An 18,307-nucleotide genomic window follows, 5' to 3' on the forward strand; every position below is an offset into this window, starting at 1 on the left:
TTATGTGTGTTACTTATAAATGACTTCCAGTAATATGCATTATTTTATAAATCGCTACAAATGTGAGGGTTTTGAGGGATAGGGAAAGATTGGATTTTTGTTGTTGTTATTATTCTGGACCTATGATTTCAGTAGTGTAGGGAAGTCCCAATAGGAAATTACTTCTGGAATTTTCCTGCTCGGAGCTAACTCTTGGAGCTCACTCGTCTTCTGCTGCTGGAGTTCTTGGAAGGAAGCAGCCAACTCTACTATCAAAGGATCATGGCTTCTAAAGACGTCATTGAAGGTAGCCAGAGTGTGCTCACCTGCAACGTTTGTCGGAACCAGCTCACAGCCCCTGTGGTTGCTGATTGTGGGCACAGTGTTTGCCAATCATGTCTCAGTGGAGCTTCCATGCCCCTCTCCTGCCATAGATGCATGGAAACCTCCCCGTCAGCTTTTCATGCCATTTTAACGAGAAGGAGAAAATTCCTGAGGAAAAGGAAACCTTCTGTTACCCCCCAACAATCTCAACAGAGGCCTGAGGGACCCAGCAAGTGTGACAAACACCAGGAGGATAAGAAGTTGTTCCGTATGAATGATCAAAGCCTACTCTTTGTGTCCTGCTTACAATCCCAGGAACATGAGGTTCACACTGTCCGACCCATAGAAGAGGCTGCTAAGGTCATAGGAAAAAGCTACAGGAGAATCTGAAAGTTGTAAATGGAAATTTAAAAGATGTTCAGAAGCTAATGCTTGAGAAGAAGAAGATACCTTGGACTTGGGCTGTTGTGTGGACAGAACAAGTAGAAATGTCAAGAGAAGTATTTGAGGAAAAATTTCAAGAAATAAGTGAATTCCTGAGTGATGAAGAAGAGGAGGTCCACAGTCTTCTGGAACTGGATGAGGAAGAGAATGAAATGTTTGAGCGGCTGAAGGAACAGCAGGCCGAGCAAGAAATCCACAACAGAGAGAAAAAGAGGATGAGCTGCCTCCAGCTGTTCCAGCACAGGAATGACCTGAGGGAAATGGCCACAGAGTTGGAAGAGAAGTCTCAGATGCCAGATATGGACCTTCTGCAGGATGCAGAAGACACACTGAACAAGAGTGAGTCACTGTTGCTTCAAAGGCCTTTCCCACCAAAACTGAGCAGTTCTTATTGCATGGATTTAAGAGAATTTCTAAGGCAATTTCAAGAATCTCAACTGTTGCAATGTCACGATCCATATGAATTACCTGATGATGACAGAAAGAGGACTTTCACGTCTGTAGGTATTTCCTCAGGTCAGATGTATGCTATTTATGCCTCTGGAAGTCTCCACTACATGAATGGGAGAGACTTGTCTATTACACAATTGAACATGGATGGAGATTCTGAAGAGGAACAAGACTATCCCATCTCTATGTGTTACTGTTTGCCAATTGAAAGCGAACACTCACCTAGTGACTTTCCCTCCTTCCCCCTCAATAGAATGGCATTAGATCAGAGGCCTGGGCAAACCAAGTAAAGATATTTCAGGATGATCCTGGAACTGTATCCCACTTTTTAATCTTATATGTACGGTACAAAAGGCAGGGTGCCTAGTTGGGGAGAGAATTGGAAGCTGAGTGCTACTCTAGCAGGGCAAATGTCAATTTTGTTTTTGTTAATTAAGAAACTAAATACTGGGCAGCTAGGTGGCACAGTGAATAGAGCACTGGCCCTGGAGTCAGGAGGACCTGAGTTCAAATCCAGCCTCAGACACTTGACACACTTACTAGCTGTATGACCTTGGGCAAGTCACTTAACCCCAATTGCCCTGCCTTCTCCTCTCCAAAAAAAAAAAGAAAAAAAAAGAAATTACTTCTGCCAGTGAACATGGGTACCTAGTCTGTCATTTACAGTCTCAGAGAATTGCTTGTGACACTAAGAGGCTGAGCAGCTTTCACAGGGAATTTCATATACCTGAATGCATCAGAGACAGCGTTCAAATGTAGGCCTTCCTGATCCACTGTGCCAAGCTGCCTTGCTTAAATATATTTAATATCATGCTAAAAACTTCATTGACTCATTTTACATCTCTTAATATTACCTGTCTGTCTCTCTCATTCTCCACCAACCTGCCCCACCTCCAAAATCTTTTTATGCTTTTTAAAAAACTTTCCACAAGGCTAAAAGAACATAAGTATTTGGGAGAAGAAAATATAATTATTTATTCATATTCTTGTGACCTTAGGGAAGTCATTTCTTATTTATGAACTTCAGGTTCCTTATCTTTAATTAAAGTGATGAGACTAAATGATTTCCAGTGTCACTGCTAATTCTATGACTGTAATCTACTAGATGTCCATTAACAAGAACAGATATTTACAAAAATTTACAGAACATTTTACATATATTTTCCCATTTGATCCTGCAAAGTTGATATTACAGGTTTATTAATCTCCATTTTACAGATGAAAAAAAGTGAAGTTTAAAGATGTTAATAGACTTGACCGTAGTCATAAAGCTAGGAAGTGTCAGAGGCAGGATTTGCATACAGTCCTCTTTTGATTCCCCAAGCTAAGTGTTTTTCCTCAATAATAGGTATTGTTTAGCATCTAATGCTCTGCATATATTATATACTAAAAAAAGTATTATATTGTTGTATTGCATATAGGTAGATTATCTTCTTCTGGATTATCCATGATGGGCTGTGCCTTTATCACTCTCTTAGCTTCTAAATAGTAAAGGACCTGAAAGGATTCTTGAGCCAGGTAATGAGGAAATCAATACGTGAAGGTTTCTGTGTTATGTGTACATTTGTCTGCAAATGCATTCAAATAGATTTGTGACTCTGGCTTCAGATCTGATTTAAAAAATGGTTTGGGGGATAACAAATTTGGCATTAATCATGTATCTTCTGTCCTCTACTAGCTCGGATTATTAAAAGTTGATTAAAAGGAGGTAAATCATAGAGCAAACTAAGTGATTGTATTTTTTTAAGTAATAGTATCCATACCATTAAATAAAGACTGACTCAATGGGTCAGTTAATTAAGTGGCTAAGTGGTTTGAAGACCACTAAAGGACCTCTCTCTTGCCAAATAATTCTGCTATTGTAAGGACCTTGCTGTGGTGTATGAAATCATCAGCTGTCACTCCTTTGGGTTAAGACATTGAAAATTCCTGTTAATAGTTATCTTGGATGGGCATTTCATCAAACCATCAATACTCCCTCCCCATCTCCTCTTTCAGACTCAAGGCTCAGTTCAAGTGCTGTCGTATCACTTCCATTTCTCAATTCCCCTAAAGCTTCTCAATTCCCCTAACCTTCTCTTTCCCCTAACCACTCTCTCTTTCCATAGATACTTCTAGATTCGTTTGACTTTCTTCTTTTTCCATGGAACATCTTACCATGGAGCATATTTATCCCTGTACCTGTCAAAAATCCAGGGGCATACTGGAGCCAGCTTGAATCGGTTCAAGGGGGCAGATTTTTTATATTTTCAATGTAATCATTTATACCTCAGAAAGAGGCAAAAGTTTCAAACTAGGACTTGATTTACTTTTTCACTGAATGTCTAGACTTAAGAAAGTGGCGGAAAAAATGTAATAATGCACTTAAAATGTGTTTTATATATATATATATATACATATATACATATGTATATATATATATATATATATATATATACACACACACACACAGGCAGAGAATTGGTTTTACCAAAACACTGCTCTGTACACTCAAGTTGAACGTTACCTTCTTAAGAGGCTGTTTGTTTTGTCTTATCTCCTAGCATCATCTTTTGCACATAGTATTTTAAATACCTAATGCATATTTGTTATTTAACTTAATTGAACACCCATTTTTTTTCCCTTAAGAAAGGCTTGTTTATTAGATTATTCAGTCAGTCATTAAACAGGATGCTGGGGAATTGGGACACAGGTAAAGTCATGGAATAGTTTTAAAATGTCCCCAATATGTGCAGTTTCCTGGAGAGCCACTCCATGTAGGATACTGCCAACATACTTACTAAGTGTTTTAAGTTGGGAACAGGCAACTATGCTACATGAAAAACACATTAATAGAATTTCTGTAATCAAATAAACAGACAGCAGAGCTAATCTGACATTTAATAATATGCAATGTTTTGCCATAATTAAGTCACTAGGCATAATAATTTCTAACAGAACTGTCCCAAAGTGGAATGGATTGACTTAGGGAAGGAAAAAAAATGGGGGAAGGGAATAAGCATTTATTAAATATCTACTATGTGCCAGACACTGTGCTAAGCTCTTTAAAAATATTCTCTCACTTTAGTGTCCTGTCACTGGGTTTTCAAGAAGAAGATGGATGATTTCTCTTCAAGGATAGTGTAGAGGGTATTCTTGTTCAGGTAAGGATGGGGCTACACGGCCCCTGAGATTTTCTTCTAAGGCAGATTTTGTAATTCTTCAACTACTGGTTAACAGTTGATGCAAGTGATTGTAATTACTCTTATTTTTTCATAGTGAAACTGTTTTGAAAGTTTTTTCTCTTGTCTTTGTGAGTGCTTCAGTATTCATATATTTCAATTTGATTCAATAACCACTTATTCAATAACCAACCATTAAGTACTTACTGTGTGTAGTGCACTCTGTAAATTCTAAATTAAATTACCTCTCCCTTCCATTTTTATACCATCTGACAATCTGATCTATGAACACCACCTACGTATTTATTCAAGTTGTACATAAAAATGACAAATCACAAGCTAAGTACAAATTTATGAAATATTTCACCAAAAACAGCCCTTTAACCTCAGTTCACATTGACCCATTAACATCAACTCTTTTGGTCCAGTTATTAAATTGGATATCTGGTAAAAAGAAGATGGACATTTGATCTACTTCATAATTCTGTCTGGAATTCTCCATTAATTTTTCCTTTCCTATGTAAGAGAAAGGGTCTTGGATTTGGAGTTTAAAGATCTGGTTTTGAATCTCATCCTGAAAACTTACTGGGATGGTAGAATTTAGAAATGGAAAGGATTGTAGAGGGTCATTTAGTCCAACCTCATCATTTTACAGAGAGAAGTTAAAAGTCTTGCCTAAAGTTATACAGATAATAGACCTGGAATTTGAATCCAGGCCCTCTGATCCCAAAATTCAGTGCTCTTGCCACTAGATGTATGACAGTTGCCAAATTCTTCAGCCTATTTCAGCCTGAATTTCTTCTTTTGTCATGGATACTTGAACTGTCTGTTTCACAGGGTTTAGAGAAAATGCTTAATAGATAAACAAAGCTACAGAAGTGTGACATCATCATTATTTTAATCATCATCATTTGAAAAAATGCTATCCACTTCCAGAGACAGAACTGATGAACTCTGAGTACAAACCGAAGCATATTATTTTTCACTTTATTTTTCTTGCCTTTTTTGTAACATGGATAATATGGAAATATATTTTGCATGGCTTCACATGTACAATGGGTATCATACCGCTTGTCTTCTCAATGGAAGAGGGAGGGGCTGGAGGAAGGGAGGGATTTGGAACTTAAGAAAAAAAGAATGTTAAAAATAGATTAATTAAAAATAAAAAGGAATAATTATCATTATTTTAATCAGCTTGGAAGCATTTATGAAATACCTCTCTCTATGTTAGGTGTGGTGTACAGTTCATAAATTACATGAGCTCTTCTGACCAAAAGTAGACACTTTGTACTGACAGATATAAAGGAGATCCAGACCCCTGCTCAACCCTGAAGCAAGGCCATGAATAAGATAATTACCTTGATAGCATTTAGTTTTGCTTTTTAATATTCATTCTTATAGGTTCCATTCTAAAGGCCAGATCTTCCCTGCATATTAAGACAGATGATTAAATCATCTGGCAGTTTGAATAGAGGAAACAGATGGTTTAAGACAGCATCCACTCCCACTGTGGAAGTTTCCTCTTTAAAAAAAGACGTGTAGTCATTGGGGGTAGTTTGGGCAATTTTTCTGGAATGAAGAACAGCAGTGACTTGGTGATAGAGATCTTGGCTTTCTTTTGCTTACTGAGGTTATTATCCTTACTCCTGTCACTGCCAATTACTGAGGAATCCATCATCCTTATGATTAAGGAGGAGGATAGGAGAAGCTTCATTTCCACCTTCTGACAAGGAAAGGCAGCAGCAGAGAGAGCTTTAGGAGCTTAGAAAATTGGATTGATTACAGTAGTGACACATGGGTGCAATCTTCATTTCTAATACAGATGGTTGGACTGCCAATTTCTTTCTGGCTGCCTCATTCAACAAAGGGCTGGTGAATAACATATGATGCATAGATCCAAGTAGAATATAAGCTTATTGGGGGACAGGGATGGCTTCATTTTTGCCTGGCATGCCCAGTGCCTAGAGCAGTGCTATTAGAAGATGCTTAATAAATGCTTGTGTAGTTGAATTACACCTACCCCTGAATTCTGGCATCTCTAGTTCAGTTGTTACATTGAAACATAGGGAGAAGATATATACCAATACAAATTTCTTAAACAAAAATTTGCACTAGACATTCTCTGGAATATAAAAAGGATTCCATGAGTGAACAAGGAAATTTTTAAAAAAAATCATATATATCAATAGAATGGCCAACAAATATTTATTGATTCATTCACCACTATGAGAAATGCAGAAATGTAAGCCATGCTTCTATACCTTTAAAATGGAATGGGTAAGGCAAAATTGTAGAATGCTACCTTTGGAGTCTGGCATTTGATTTTTATTAAGTTTTTATTGGATATTCAGTAAAAGAATATGACACCTTTTCAAATGCTGTTCTAATAACCTACTGCTGGGAAACTAAATGAAGATAGCTAGCAGATTGATGCTATCAGCATGGGAGGTATTAAGCTAATTCTAGAACTTGTCTTTGCCTCGAACCATGGATGTTCTATGCTATACATCATTCACTTCCGCTGTACTTAAATAGCTTAGCCATTTTACCTGGGTCCTGCACAACATTCTCAAGGGCAATTTTTATGTTTTAATATCCTTTTGTTAGACTGAATGAGTTCAAAGTGGTACTGCTGAAAGGCAAATGACAGTAGTTAATAATGTAACCTGTGTTGCATGTCCCTTGTTCCAAGACTCTGGGCTCATATAGACCAGATCTGATACTAAGGGCTGACCTCAGGAAGGTCAGTATTCTCTCTTTGTTTTGTTGATCCTATTTGGAGCTGCTCAAGGAAAATATACTTTGCCTAGGTCATAGTTTGTGTCTAGGTTTCCCCAGATGTGGGTATAACTCAAACTATGTGGAGAAGGAGCGGCCCTGTACTGTGTGCTGCATATATCTAGAGCTAGATAAATGGAGAGAAGGCTGGGTGCTGGCTGGATGAGAGGCGGAGTTGGTGTCAGAGCTTCTGGGCACAGACCTTTTGGGAGAAACTTTGGAAGCCATAGACATGTAGGAGATCTCCTCAATATGTCCCTGATTTCCAGCACTCATACTCAAAAACTTTAGAAGAAGAATTTCCCTTTGGTGAGATTGAGGCCTGCTTTTTAGTTTGAAAGGAGGCCTAATCTTGTTGCCTGCAAAGAGATTAGCCTTTTCTCAATCCAGAGTTAGGACTCCTATAATAAAATACAGAATGTAGCATAGGGCTACCACTCAACATGGCTCAATGGATAAAAGGGACCCCTACTTCCTGTACAAGCATTCAAAGTAGTAAGTGCATATTGTTATTGGATAACCTTTATTTCACACCAGAAAAAATGCAAATGACTTCTAGCTGTCCATATACAGATATGAAAAATAAAGTACTCATATGGCCTGTTTTCTCCTCCCACTTCCCACGAGGGAACTGAATTGAAATAATTCTTGTATTCCTAATAGAGCCCTCCCTGCCCACAAACTCAGAAACTAAATATATTTTGGGGGCTTCAAACCAGCAATCCCCTCCCCATGAAGCTTGCACCATCCAAACATCTCATTAGCTTTATTTCCTAATCTGATGCTATTCCAGAACTATTTGGACAGTCGTTTACTTTCTCTAAGGAATTTATTACATCAGGAAATCGCCTTCTCTCTCTAGAAGGTGGGATAGTCACATATGGCAACACTTAAATTTGGGATGATTAAAGAAAACTACATTCCCATATGTCTTGTTGCAGTACCATGAGGTCCACTGGACCTCTTCATCTGCCCTGCAGCTGAATGAGACTACGTATATTGTCAACCTCTATTAGAATGTGAGTTCCTTGAGAACAAAGACTATCTTGTTTTTCTATTTATATACTAAATATTTAGCGTAGTTCTTCACATGTAGTATGAACAATGTTTGTTTTTCATCCATCCATCCATTCTTTATGAGACATTGTCCAGGAAATCTCCCTTCTGTAGAAGGCCAGGTTTTAGGATCATGCATCCTTGGGAATTCAAGATACCCCTTCCTCATGGGGAGGCCTTATGAAGTTCCCCTTAGGCATGTTTGAGCTAACTGAACTGACTGAACTAGCCAGTGGAGTTCATAAACTTTGACCCTGAATTATCCTATTATGGCAAGTGGACATACACATGTCTGCCTCTGCCATGCATCTCTGTAGGAAATCTATTACTGTCTGAGTTAACCTAAGAAAGTCTACTTTCAGAATCTCTTTCTTCAGGCTAAGTATAAGCAAATATCTACCTCTGATACTTGTTTCTTGCATAATTAACTCAACTTTTCCTGAGGAACTGGACCATGAAGGAGAACCTTTCACAACATCCTTGTTGTATTCAGGATAAAGGCACAAAGAAAGAGTCCAGAAGAGAGAAAGAGAGGAGATCACATTTTAAAAGGGAGGTAGGAGGATAACTTATAAAGGTTTCAGCTACAGATCAGATGGCAAGGCTTAGGGTCCTTAGAGTACAGTGGCAAGGCAAATAGTAACACATTCTTCTTAGCATCATTTCATTTAACAAAAAGCATATTAATGTACAGGGTGTTCCTAAAGTCTGGACATATAGGAAAAAATTTTCAACAACATTTTGTTTATTTAATTGGAATATTAACAGACCTTAGCTCCCTTGACTTCTTTTTCTGGGGAATGCTGAAGGAGAAGGTGTACTCAATGAAAATCACAGATGCGACGCACTTGATTGAATGCATGAAGAGTGTATGTGCTAAAATTGATGATAATGTGGAGTTACTGCATCAAGTTCATGTGAATCTTGCAAAGCACATCAACCTTTGCATCACAAATGATGGAAATCACATTGAAGATGTTATATGTTAATATTCCAATTAAATAAAATGTCAAAAATTTCATTCATTTCATTTCTTGAAAATATGCATTTTTGCCTATGTGTCCAGACTTTAGGAACACCCTGTATAATACTGAAACATTTGTGAGAATCAAAGGAAATAATACATATAAAATAGTTTGGGAAAAGGAAAATAAACTATTTAAGTGGGAAGTTTGAAAAAGTAACTATCATTATTATGATGATGATAAAGAAGATGATGATAATGATGATTTTCTTTCTTCTTGGATAGATGCAGTATAGATCCCACAGGACATTGGAACATGACCAATATGATTTGATTGGTTGTCCATTAATCTAACTCTGTATGCAGCTCTTCTTTCTTCCACTTCTAGGATTTCTCTCAGATTTGAAAGTTGGCATTGAAAGGAAAGGATATAATTAGTAGGATTAATAAAGGATAGAGTGTTCCTTGTACCTGTTCATTTGATCTCTGCTCTATCACATTTCAGAAATAAATTTTAAAATTTAATTCAATTAAAAATATTTTTCAAGGACTTAATATGTGCTGAGTGAGAGCAGACTTGTATAGCACAGTTCCAGAGTAGCGTAATTCTGGGGCTACACTCTCAAATCATATTGAGACTAGCAGATGGAGTCTGCAAGGTGAGGCCAGATGCTTCTCCCCTCAGGTTTCTAACCTGAGGAGGCAGGGGTGTTGTTCTAACGCTATTGTTCAAGAGCCCCCAGCAACACGATTCCCCATGGATTATCAATTAATGATCAAAGATACACACTCTACCACAAGTACATTCAGAGTCCAGGGGAAAGTGGGCTCAAGCCTAGAGAGCCCATGTGGCAAAAGAGTGAAATCATAGCTCTTGATCTTTAGAAACCCTCTCCCTTTGTGGAGGCCTTATGAAGTTCACTTTAGGCATCTTTGAGGTGACTGAACTAGCCAGTAGGTTCAGATTCTACAAGGAAGTTGAGACACCTGGAATGCCAATGACTACAACTTCTTATTAGCCTTGCAAGGGGAGTTTCAGGGACAGGAATGATTAGGCAGTCCAATCCAGTGGCACAGTGGGGTACACACACACTATAGTGATCATGGAAGGGTGGAAACAAAAGGTGCTACATATGGGAAGAAGAGGGGAATGCTCAATCCTTCTGCATTACAAGGAATCTTCTTCCCATGCCCATCAGTTGCGGGCCATCACCATGGATGTTTTGTTCTCTCAAGGGTCCTTATCAGGAGAGTGGCAGCCCCAAAGCTCCTGCCAGTGGGCAGTTCAGATAATGCCAGCATTCCCACCAGTGGCCCCCTTTCAACAGGGATAAGGGCCTGGACCATTAGGCCCGAGCTTGCTACCTGATCAGTGTTGAAGCTTTCTGCTGGGCTCCTTATAGAGTCCTGAAGCTATTTTCTTCAGCATATAGTTTGTCCTCAGTTCTCAATGCAGAGGCTGCCTTCAGCTATTACTATTCTGGGGATCCTGCTGGGAAGGCCAAGTCTTCTAGACCTTTCAAAGTTTACAAGGTCTTTTATCAGGATCCTCTGTCTTCCTCCAACTCCCTGAGATCCCTTCTCAGGGCTTTGGATGGAGCTGCTTCTGCCACTGGGATAGCTAGGTACTGGGATGCTGGGTTTGAAATTGTCTTGCTAATGTATCCATGCCTCACAGACCATGCTGAGTTTCCTCAACCAATCCCAATGTACTTCTTGTGTAGCATCATTTCATTTCCTGAATGGCCCTTTACTCCTGAATTGATTGATTCTTCATATTTAGTTTAATGGCCCTGGTTGATTGATTCAATAGATGTATTTTCACCTGAGAAAGACATCAGCAAAGCATCTTGTTAAACTTTAATTTGGGCGGGAGTAAGCTATTGATTCAATTGACCCCTATCCTTTTCCAAGTCATGCCTCTGCTACTTAACTGTGTGATGTTGGGTAAATCATTTGGCCCCTTAGTGCTCCAGGAAATCACCTAGGACATGTTTACTAAGTTCTATGCCCTCTGAGATCTAAATGAAGGGAATTTCAGAATTTGTCTTAGCTTCTTTTAGCACTTGCATGTATATAGAGCTTGAACCTAAACCTGGGTGAAGTAGAAAGCTGAATAAATAATACTTTCCACCCCAAAGGGAGAGGAGGCAACCAGGTGGCACAGTAGATAGACAGTTAGACCTAGAGTCAGGAAGACATGCGTTCATATCCAGCCTTAATCACTAGCTGTGTGACCCTAGGCAAGTCATTTAACCTCTGTTTGACTCAGTTTCCTAATCTGTAAAATGGGGTAATAATAACATCCACCACCAAGGATTGTTGTGAGGATCATATGAGAATATTTGTAAAGCACTTTGCATCTCCTGGCACATGGTGAGTGAGTGCTTAAAAATGCTTATTTCCTTTCTTCCATCTTAGGTTAGATGACATGGACACAAACAATTATAAAACAAAATACAACAATTAAAGTGCCCAAGAAAAGACTGGCATACCTGACAGACAAAGAACACTGAGGCTATTAGGCATGTGTAGGTTGTTAGGAAGAGGGAGAGCAGGAAGGTCAAGTGGGAGGATGACAAAGACAAACTCGGATGTCTTCTCGTTTATGCATAAGACTAACTCTGGTGCCATCCAGACCACTTTCTATCTTAAGAAAATCATCAGATTTTCAAGACATATCACTCAAACAACAACACATTTTCAAATCTTTTAAAAATACAAAATAATACAGAAGGTATTACAAAAGTAATAACAAAAGGAATCTCAAACAAAGAAATCAAGAGGTAGAAATAACTCTAGAGGGAATTTAAAAAGTCTGTTATATCTTTACAGATGAAAATCTCTAAGATGAAAACTGAATTTAAAAATTAGCTTTTTTTTCTCTCTTTTATTTTTTGGTATAAAATAAGAAAACAAAGGAAAAAGAGCCCTTATTGAATTTTTCTGGACCTACACTTTTCTGACTAAATCAAACATTATACTTTTACATGCATTTTTAAAGGCCTTCTTCCTCCTTACATTATTTTTTATTTACCTACTTGTTTCATTGTAGAATCACCCTCCTCCCACAGTGTAAGGTAAGTTCCTTGAAGATAGGGGCTTTTTTCTTTTTTTTTTTTTACTTTGTTTTGTTTTTGTTTCTCCAGTCCTTGAAGATAATAGGTATGTCACTTGTTGAACTGAATTAGATTAAAGAAAATGACTTTATAGCTTCAAAAAATACTAACAATACTTGATGTATTTCATTTCCCCTTAAATTTCCTTTCTCTCTCCAATTTTTTCATGACTTTGATATTTCTGAAAATGTAATACCATTTCCATCTGCTAAAAATTTCCAGAGTAAAAATGCAATTATTTTTCCTTTCAAATCATCGAGGGAAGTGATACAACTGGGAAATTTTTGCTGCTACGAACTCCCTCAAATGTGGTTGCTATTCTGCAAACAGGCAGCACACAGTTACATTTGTAACTTTTTTTTTCTGGAAAACAACTTGTACTGGGGGGCTTTTCTTCTCCCTTATCTGGTTGTCATCTTCTTTAGGGACTTATATTTTGGCTAACTTTTTAATGTCACATTATATCCATCAGTTCAACATCAGAGAAACGTTGAATTGTAGAACAAGTTTCTAAATGGCAGTGACAGCAGGTTGGTTCAACAGCAGAAGATATTAGCCTGACTTATCTGTTCAAACACAGTTGGTACAACTCTTAGCTGTTCTGAATAAAAAAATGATTTGTGAATATTTGGCAGTGTTTACCCGGTTGAGTGTAACTGGGATTTTTTTTTCTCCTGTGTGTGCTGTTGGTAGGGAATAGAGTGGATATTTCCCCACTGTCTATGATAATGAATTTGGATGTCTCTACCATTTTCTTTAAAGGGTGACCACCCCCAAATTTTTCACAGGTTTCGATAAAGGAGCAATTAACCTAGTGTATTGGAAAGATCACTGAAGTGGGAGTCAGGAACCTGAATCCTAGTTTCAGGTCTATGACTGATTTTCTGTGAGATCTTAGGACATCTAAAATGTAAATAAGTAAGTATGTTACTAGATTTGAAATCATAAGGGCAAGGAAGAGACCTAGAAAACTCATTTTAGGGAAACTTGAAGAAGAACCTGAGGGCATGATGGAAGAAGTACCATTTAAGCTAAGCCTTGAAGGAAGAGTTCAAAGTCTGAGGAAGATCAGGGGGAAGGGAATTATAGATGTAGTAGAGTTGAATTGGAGAACGTCCTTTGGAGCATTCGTAGAATGGACTCTGTGACAATTTTGGTGACAAACGTGACTTGATACTGAAAGACTTTTGCTTTGGGATGATGAAGAAATATTTTTGTTCCCTTGGCCACCATGATGGTGGTGGTGGTGGTGGTGATGGGAGATTGCATAGAAGAGAATTGAATAGTGAGTGAGTCAAGAAGAGTGACCCATTCAATAGACTTAAAAAACCCCAACCCTACCCCCATGGTGCTTTCTTTCTTCCCATCTGCTGAATGTGTGGGGACTTCATAAGCCTCTCTTGGATTTCATGTGATGGAGAAGAGGGGCTTTTTCCTCCCCTTCCTTCTTCCCCAGGAATATATAGTAACTGTTTATACATGGCAGTACACATATGTGTTATATAGCAGAACCTTAATCTCAAGACCTTCCGTTCTGTGTTATTTTCCCTGAGCATAGGTGACTAAACAGTAATCCTAGATGGATCTTTTCAACCCTGGAAGTTGCTTAATACAATCCAGAGGTCTGAAGGCATTGAGAAGTCTAGGTGACCGGCATCGGGACACACTCCCTGAAGCCACAATCACCCTCTTGGAGGAGAAGATGACTCTCACTAAGAGGATGAGTATAGTCAATGTTATGGCTTTCCAAAAGATATGATCCTTGATGGAGTTGTTCAGACAGTACAAGGTTGAAGTGAAAGTAAAATGGCTGTTCAACAGTCCCACAAAATGTTTATATTTAATTTTTTAATTAGTCAGGCTGTCCTGCTTACTTATTTAAAAAGGACTTTAACTACCATGTCATAGAATACCTTTCACCCTGGAAACTCACTATCCCCAGACTCCTTTTCACATTAGAAGTACCCTTCTTGATAGAGAAAGGTAGATGGGAAGGCACAAAAGACAAACTATCTACTTTGAAATTTTACTAAGGATCTTAGGGGCTTATCACTAAAAATCAGTGCTGTAACACCTTTAACATGTTGTCTGGTTTGCCACTTTCTGGAATGCAGAATAAATAGTACCACATAAATAGAAATATTAGTCACAAGATATACAAAAATGTGTATGTGGATCTACTATTAAAGTCCTATTTGAAAGGAGGAGGAGGAGGAGGAGGAGCAGGAGGAAGAGGAGGAGGAGGAAAAGGAAGAGAAAGAGAAAGTATAACCTTTCCCTGTGACCTCTCCTTGTTACAGCTCTGACTGATTATTTCTAGATGTCTTCATTCCTCTCCAGGATTCATTGCAGATTCCTCTTCCTGCTTATATTGCTTGTATTCGCACTTTCCATCACTTAGCACAGCATCTGACACATAGCAAGCACTTAATAAATGTTTGTTGATTGACTATCTACTCCCTGTAATAGGAGTTATGTGTTACTGTTTCAGGTTTTAAGTATTTGTCAGTAAGAGCTTATGAGTCTTAATTTTAAAGCTTTTCTTTTGTGTAGGAAATAACTAGCTGTTGTAGTAGCATATCCAACAAGGCATCTTTTTGTTTTGTCAATGAGGGTATTAGACTTTAGTCTTTAGACTCATCAAATTTTCTTGATTAGAAAGTTTAATTAATGCCAAGAAGTCAATGTTCTAGCTTGAAGTCTTTGATTTTGTACCCAATCCATTAAACCATGAGCTACTTGAGGGCGGGGACTGTCTTTTGGCTTTTTTTAATCTCCTTATGGCATGTACCTCTGTACCTGGCATGTAGTAGGTGTTTAATAAATGTTTGTTGATTGACTAAAATTGATCCCCAGATTCTGGGAGAGAACATGATTCCCTGAAAGTAAAACTCTTTGTCTTATTCACAGTGATTGAACTGGATTGGAAGTGTTTTTATTTAATGCAGTTCACCTCTGACCAGTGTGAAAGAGGGAATGTCTCTTTGTTTACTAAAGGAAGCATACCTAGGTTTTATCATGAACTAAATCAAGGGAGCGAACCCTTTGTTCAACCTCTGGATACTTTAGTTTCCAGGAAGACAGTCACTTCTCCAAGGGTATGCTGATGGCATTTTTACAATTCTTTTGGGTAGATCAGTTCCCAATTGAATTTTGTACGCTTGTTTCATCTCGGTGAAATTTTGGCATTTTTTTATTATTATAAAAATGTAAAAAGACATTCATTGTGGGAGAGAGAATTCCAGTAAGGAGGAGCAAACTCTTTCCCTTGGATCTTTCTTTCTTTCTTTCTCCAAGAAACAATTCTTGTTTTTAATAATATTATTAAACAATTATCTCTGACCGACTTATTAAAAATACAGAGTACTGAGCTTTTTTCCATATGACCTATACCTGCTCTACATTGTATAGTAAATAGGGAAATACTAGACATGAGCCCAACCTAAGTTTTAATTTATGTTATTTTTTCTGGAGCTCTGTAGATTAAATGTAAAGAGCTAGAGACAGCCTCCCCCAATACATAACTTGGTCTTTTTTTTTGTTTTAGTCCAGAGATGGACCCCTTAAGTGTGAAAGGGAGCCTTAGCCCTTAGTCCTGCTTCTTACACAGGTATAGTTCATGTACTAGGCAAATGTACTGATGTGAGAGAGGATAGGTAGAGATTGTGAGATATTCGGTAGTCCAGTTTGTCTAGAATTTAGAGAGCATAAATGGGAATAATAGGAAATAAAGCAAAAAGATTGGAGACAGACTATGGAAGGTCTTAAATGCCAAGTGAAGAGTTTGCATTTTATTCTAAAAAAATAGAGAGGCACTGAAAATTTTTGGGGAAGGAACTGATATGATTAAATTTCTGCATTAGCAAGATTATTTTATTGGCCATTTGAAGTACAGACTAGACAGTGGAGAGACTAGACTCACCCAAAACAATAAGGTAGCTATTACAATGGTGAGAGTTGTGAAAAGGGCCTGAATTATTGTGTAGGCTCTGTGAGTAGAGACAATAGGACACAAACTTTGTGTTTGGAGAGAAAGAAGTTATAGGAATTGATTATTTAGATAAAATGGAGGAAGGGAAGGAGAAAGAGGAGTATGAGAATTATGGGAATGAAGAAAACAGGGGAAATCAGTCTTAGAAAAAGAGTGTCATGGAAAATTTCTGAGGTAGTATTTTTTCCTCCTGTTGCCCTCTTTTCCAAACCTCATTTCTTCTTTTTAATTAGAGTATGAATGTATTTCATGAAAAGAGATAATATGACAAAATCGATAGAGGGCTACTCTTAAAATAGAGAAGAACTGGGTTCAAATCCTGCCTCTGACACATGCTGGCTGTGTGTGCATGGGCAACTCACTTTACTTCTCAGTGTCCCCAAGCAATTATCAAAGACTAAATTACAGATGGATTGAGTCAGTGGAGGGAACTTCCACACTGGGAGTTCATGATACTGATGAAACCACAGGACAGTGGGGTGGGGTGGAATACTCTGATAAATTAACTTCATGTTCTGGACTGGGCTTGCCTCAGGCCAGTCACCTTGTAGTTTAGGTTCAATATTGGAACAAAATGAGACCTGTATAGGTCATTGAACATTTTATAAAACGAGACTTGCTTAGCTATAGCAAGAGAATGATACGCAGCAAGGATATACATTGAGGGCACCTAGAATTAATTTAGCTGAGCAAAAATCACTTGCTTGAGTTGCCCATCATTTCCCACCAGCCAAGCATGAGAGAGACCACCTGGAGCTCCTTTTGCCTACTGACCAGAACCTGATGTCAATAGCCTGAGGCTTCAGTTACCTAAGCCAACCACATCTTTAAAATGGTCTCAATATTTTTCTTCTTATTGATATTTTTTTTTAAAAATCACACCTTCCTCATTATCATTGTTGTTGTAGATCTGATTTTTGCTTTCTGATTTGACTCCTTAACGAAAGACACCAAATTTTCTTTCCATAGCCTTCACTCTTTCTTTTCTTGTTTAGTTCTTCCTTGCTGTTTTTATAGACTGAAAAATATACTACACTTTCCCAAAGAGTTCTTGTGGCAGAGTTTTATGGTAGAGTGGGAACATAACTCGTCAGTAGTAAAAAAAAAGTTGTATATTATTTTATGAGCATGATCATTAAGCTCTGTATTTGTTGCTTTTGCAAGTGTTTATTTTTAAAATTCAATTTTGTTTTAGATCTGAATTCTCTCCCACTCTCTTCTCTCCCCCAACCATTAAGAAGGCAAGAAAAACAAAACCCATTGCAAATATGTATAGTCATACAAAACAAATTCCTATATTAGCAATATTTTTAAAAAAAGAAATGAAAGAAAATATGTTTGTCAGCTCTCTATCTAGAGATGGATAGCCTGTTTCATGATGAGTTCTTTGGAGTTTTTGGTCATTGCATTGAACAGAGTTCATTATCTTTACCATACTGTTGTTATTGTATAAATTTTATACAATATAGTCATATAATATAGTCATACTATGGGTCTTCTCACTTTACTTTGCATCAGTTCAATACATTTTTAGGGAAAAAATAGCCTAATTTTCACGGAAGGAAGGAGTTAGGATATTGTCCCTATTACACCAAAGGATAGAGAACTTTCGTTGTACAAGTTGGGCTTTGAAGGAAGGATATGACATATATTTGTGGAGAGGGAATAGAAGGCAGAGACAATGAAACAATTTAGGGTAAATAGGATTGTGGGTATGAGTCGGTGGGAGTGTTGGAAATAATAGTAATAGTAGTATTAGGCCCCTAGGCAGAATAGGATATAGTATATATGATCTGAGTTGCTACATTCTTGGCAGCCTATTTCCTCAACTCAGCACACCAAGTTTTTATGCAGGGTATTCCCTGATGTTTGGGATGCATTCCCTCCGATCTCTGTGTCTCTCTTTCTGTCTCTCTCTCTCTCTGTTTCTCTGTCTCTGTCTCTCTCTGTCTCTCTGTCTCTGTCTCTCTGTCTCTGTCTCTCTGTCTCAGTCTCTCTCTCTCTCTCTGTCTCTCTCATTCTGTCTGTCTCTTTCCTCTTT

General features: G+C 37.9%; 1 pseudogene; it reads left to right on the forward strand.

Annotated features, from left to right (window-relative positions):
* The first annotated feature begins 261 nt into the window (after positions 1 to 261).
* Positions 262 to 1,461, forward strand: LOC118836119 (annotated as a pseudogene).
* Positions 1,462 to 18,307: the final 16,846 nt, after the last annotated feature.

Source organism: Trichosurus vulpecula, chromosome 2, assembly GCF_011100635.1.
Source record: "Trichosurus vulpecula isolate mTriVul1 chromosome 2, mTriVul1.pri, whole genome shotgun sequence".
NCBI lineage: Eukaryota > Metazoa > Chordata > Mammalia > Diprotodontia > Phalangeridae > Trichosurus > Trichosurus vulpecula.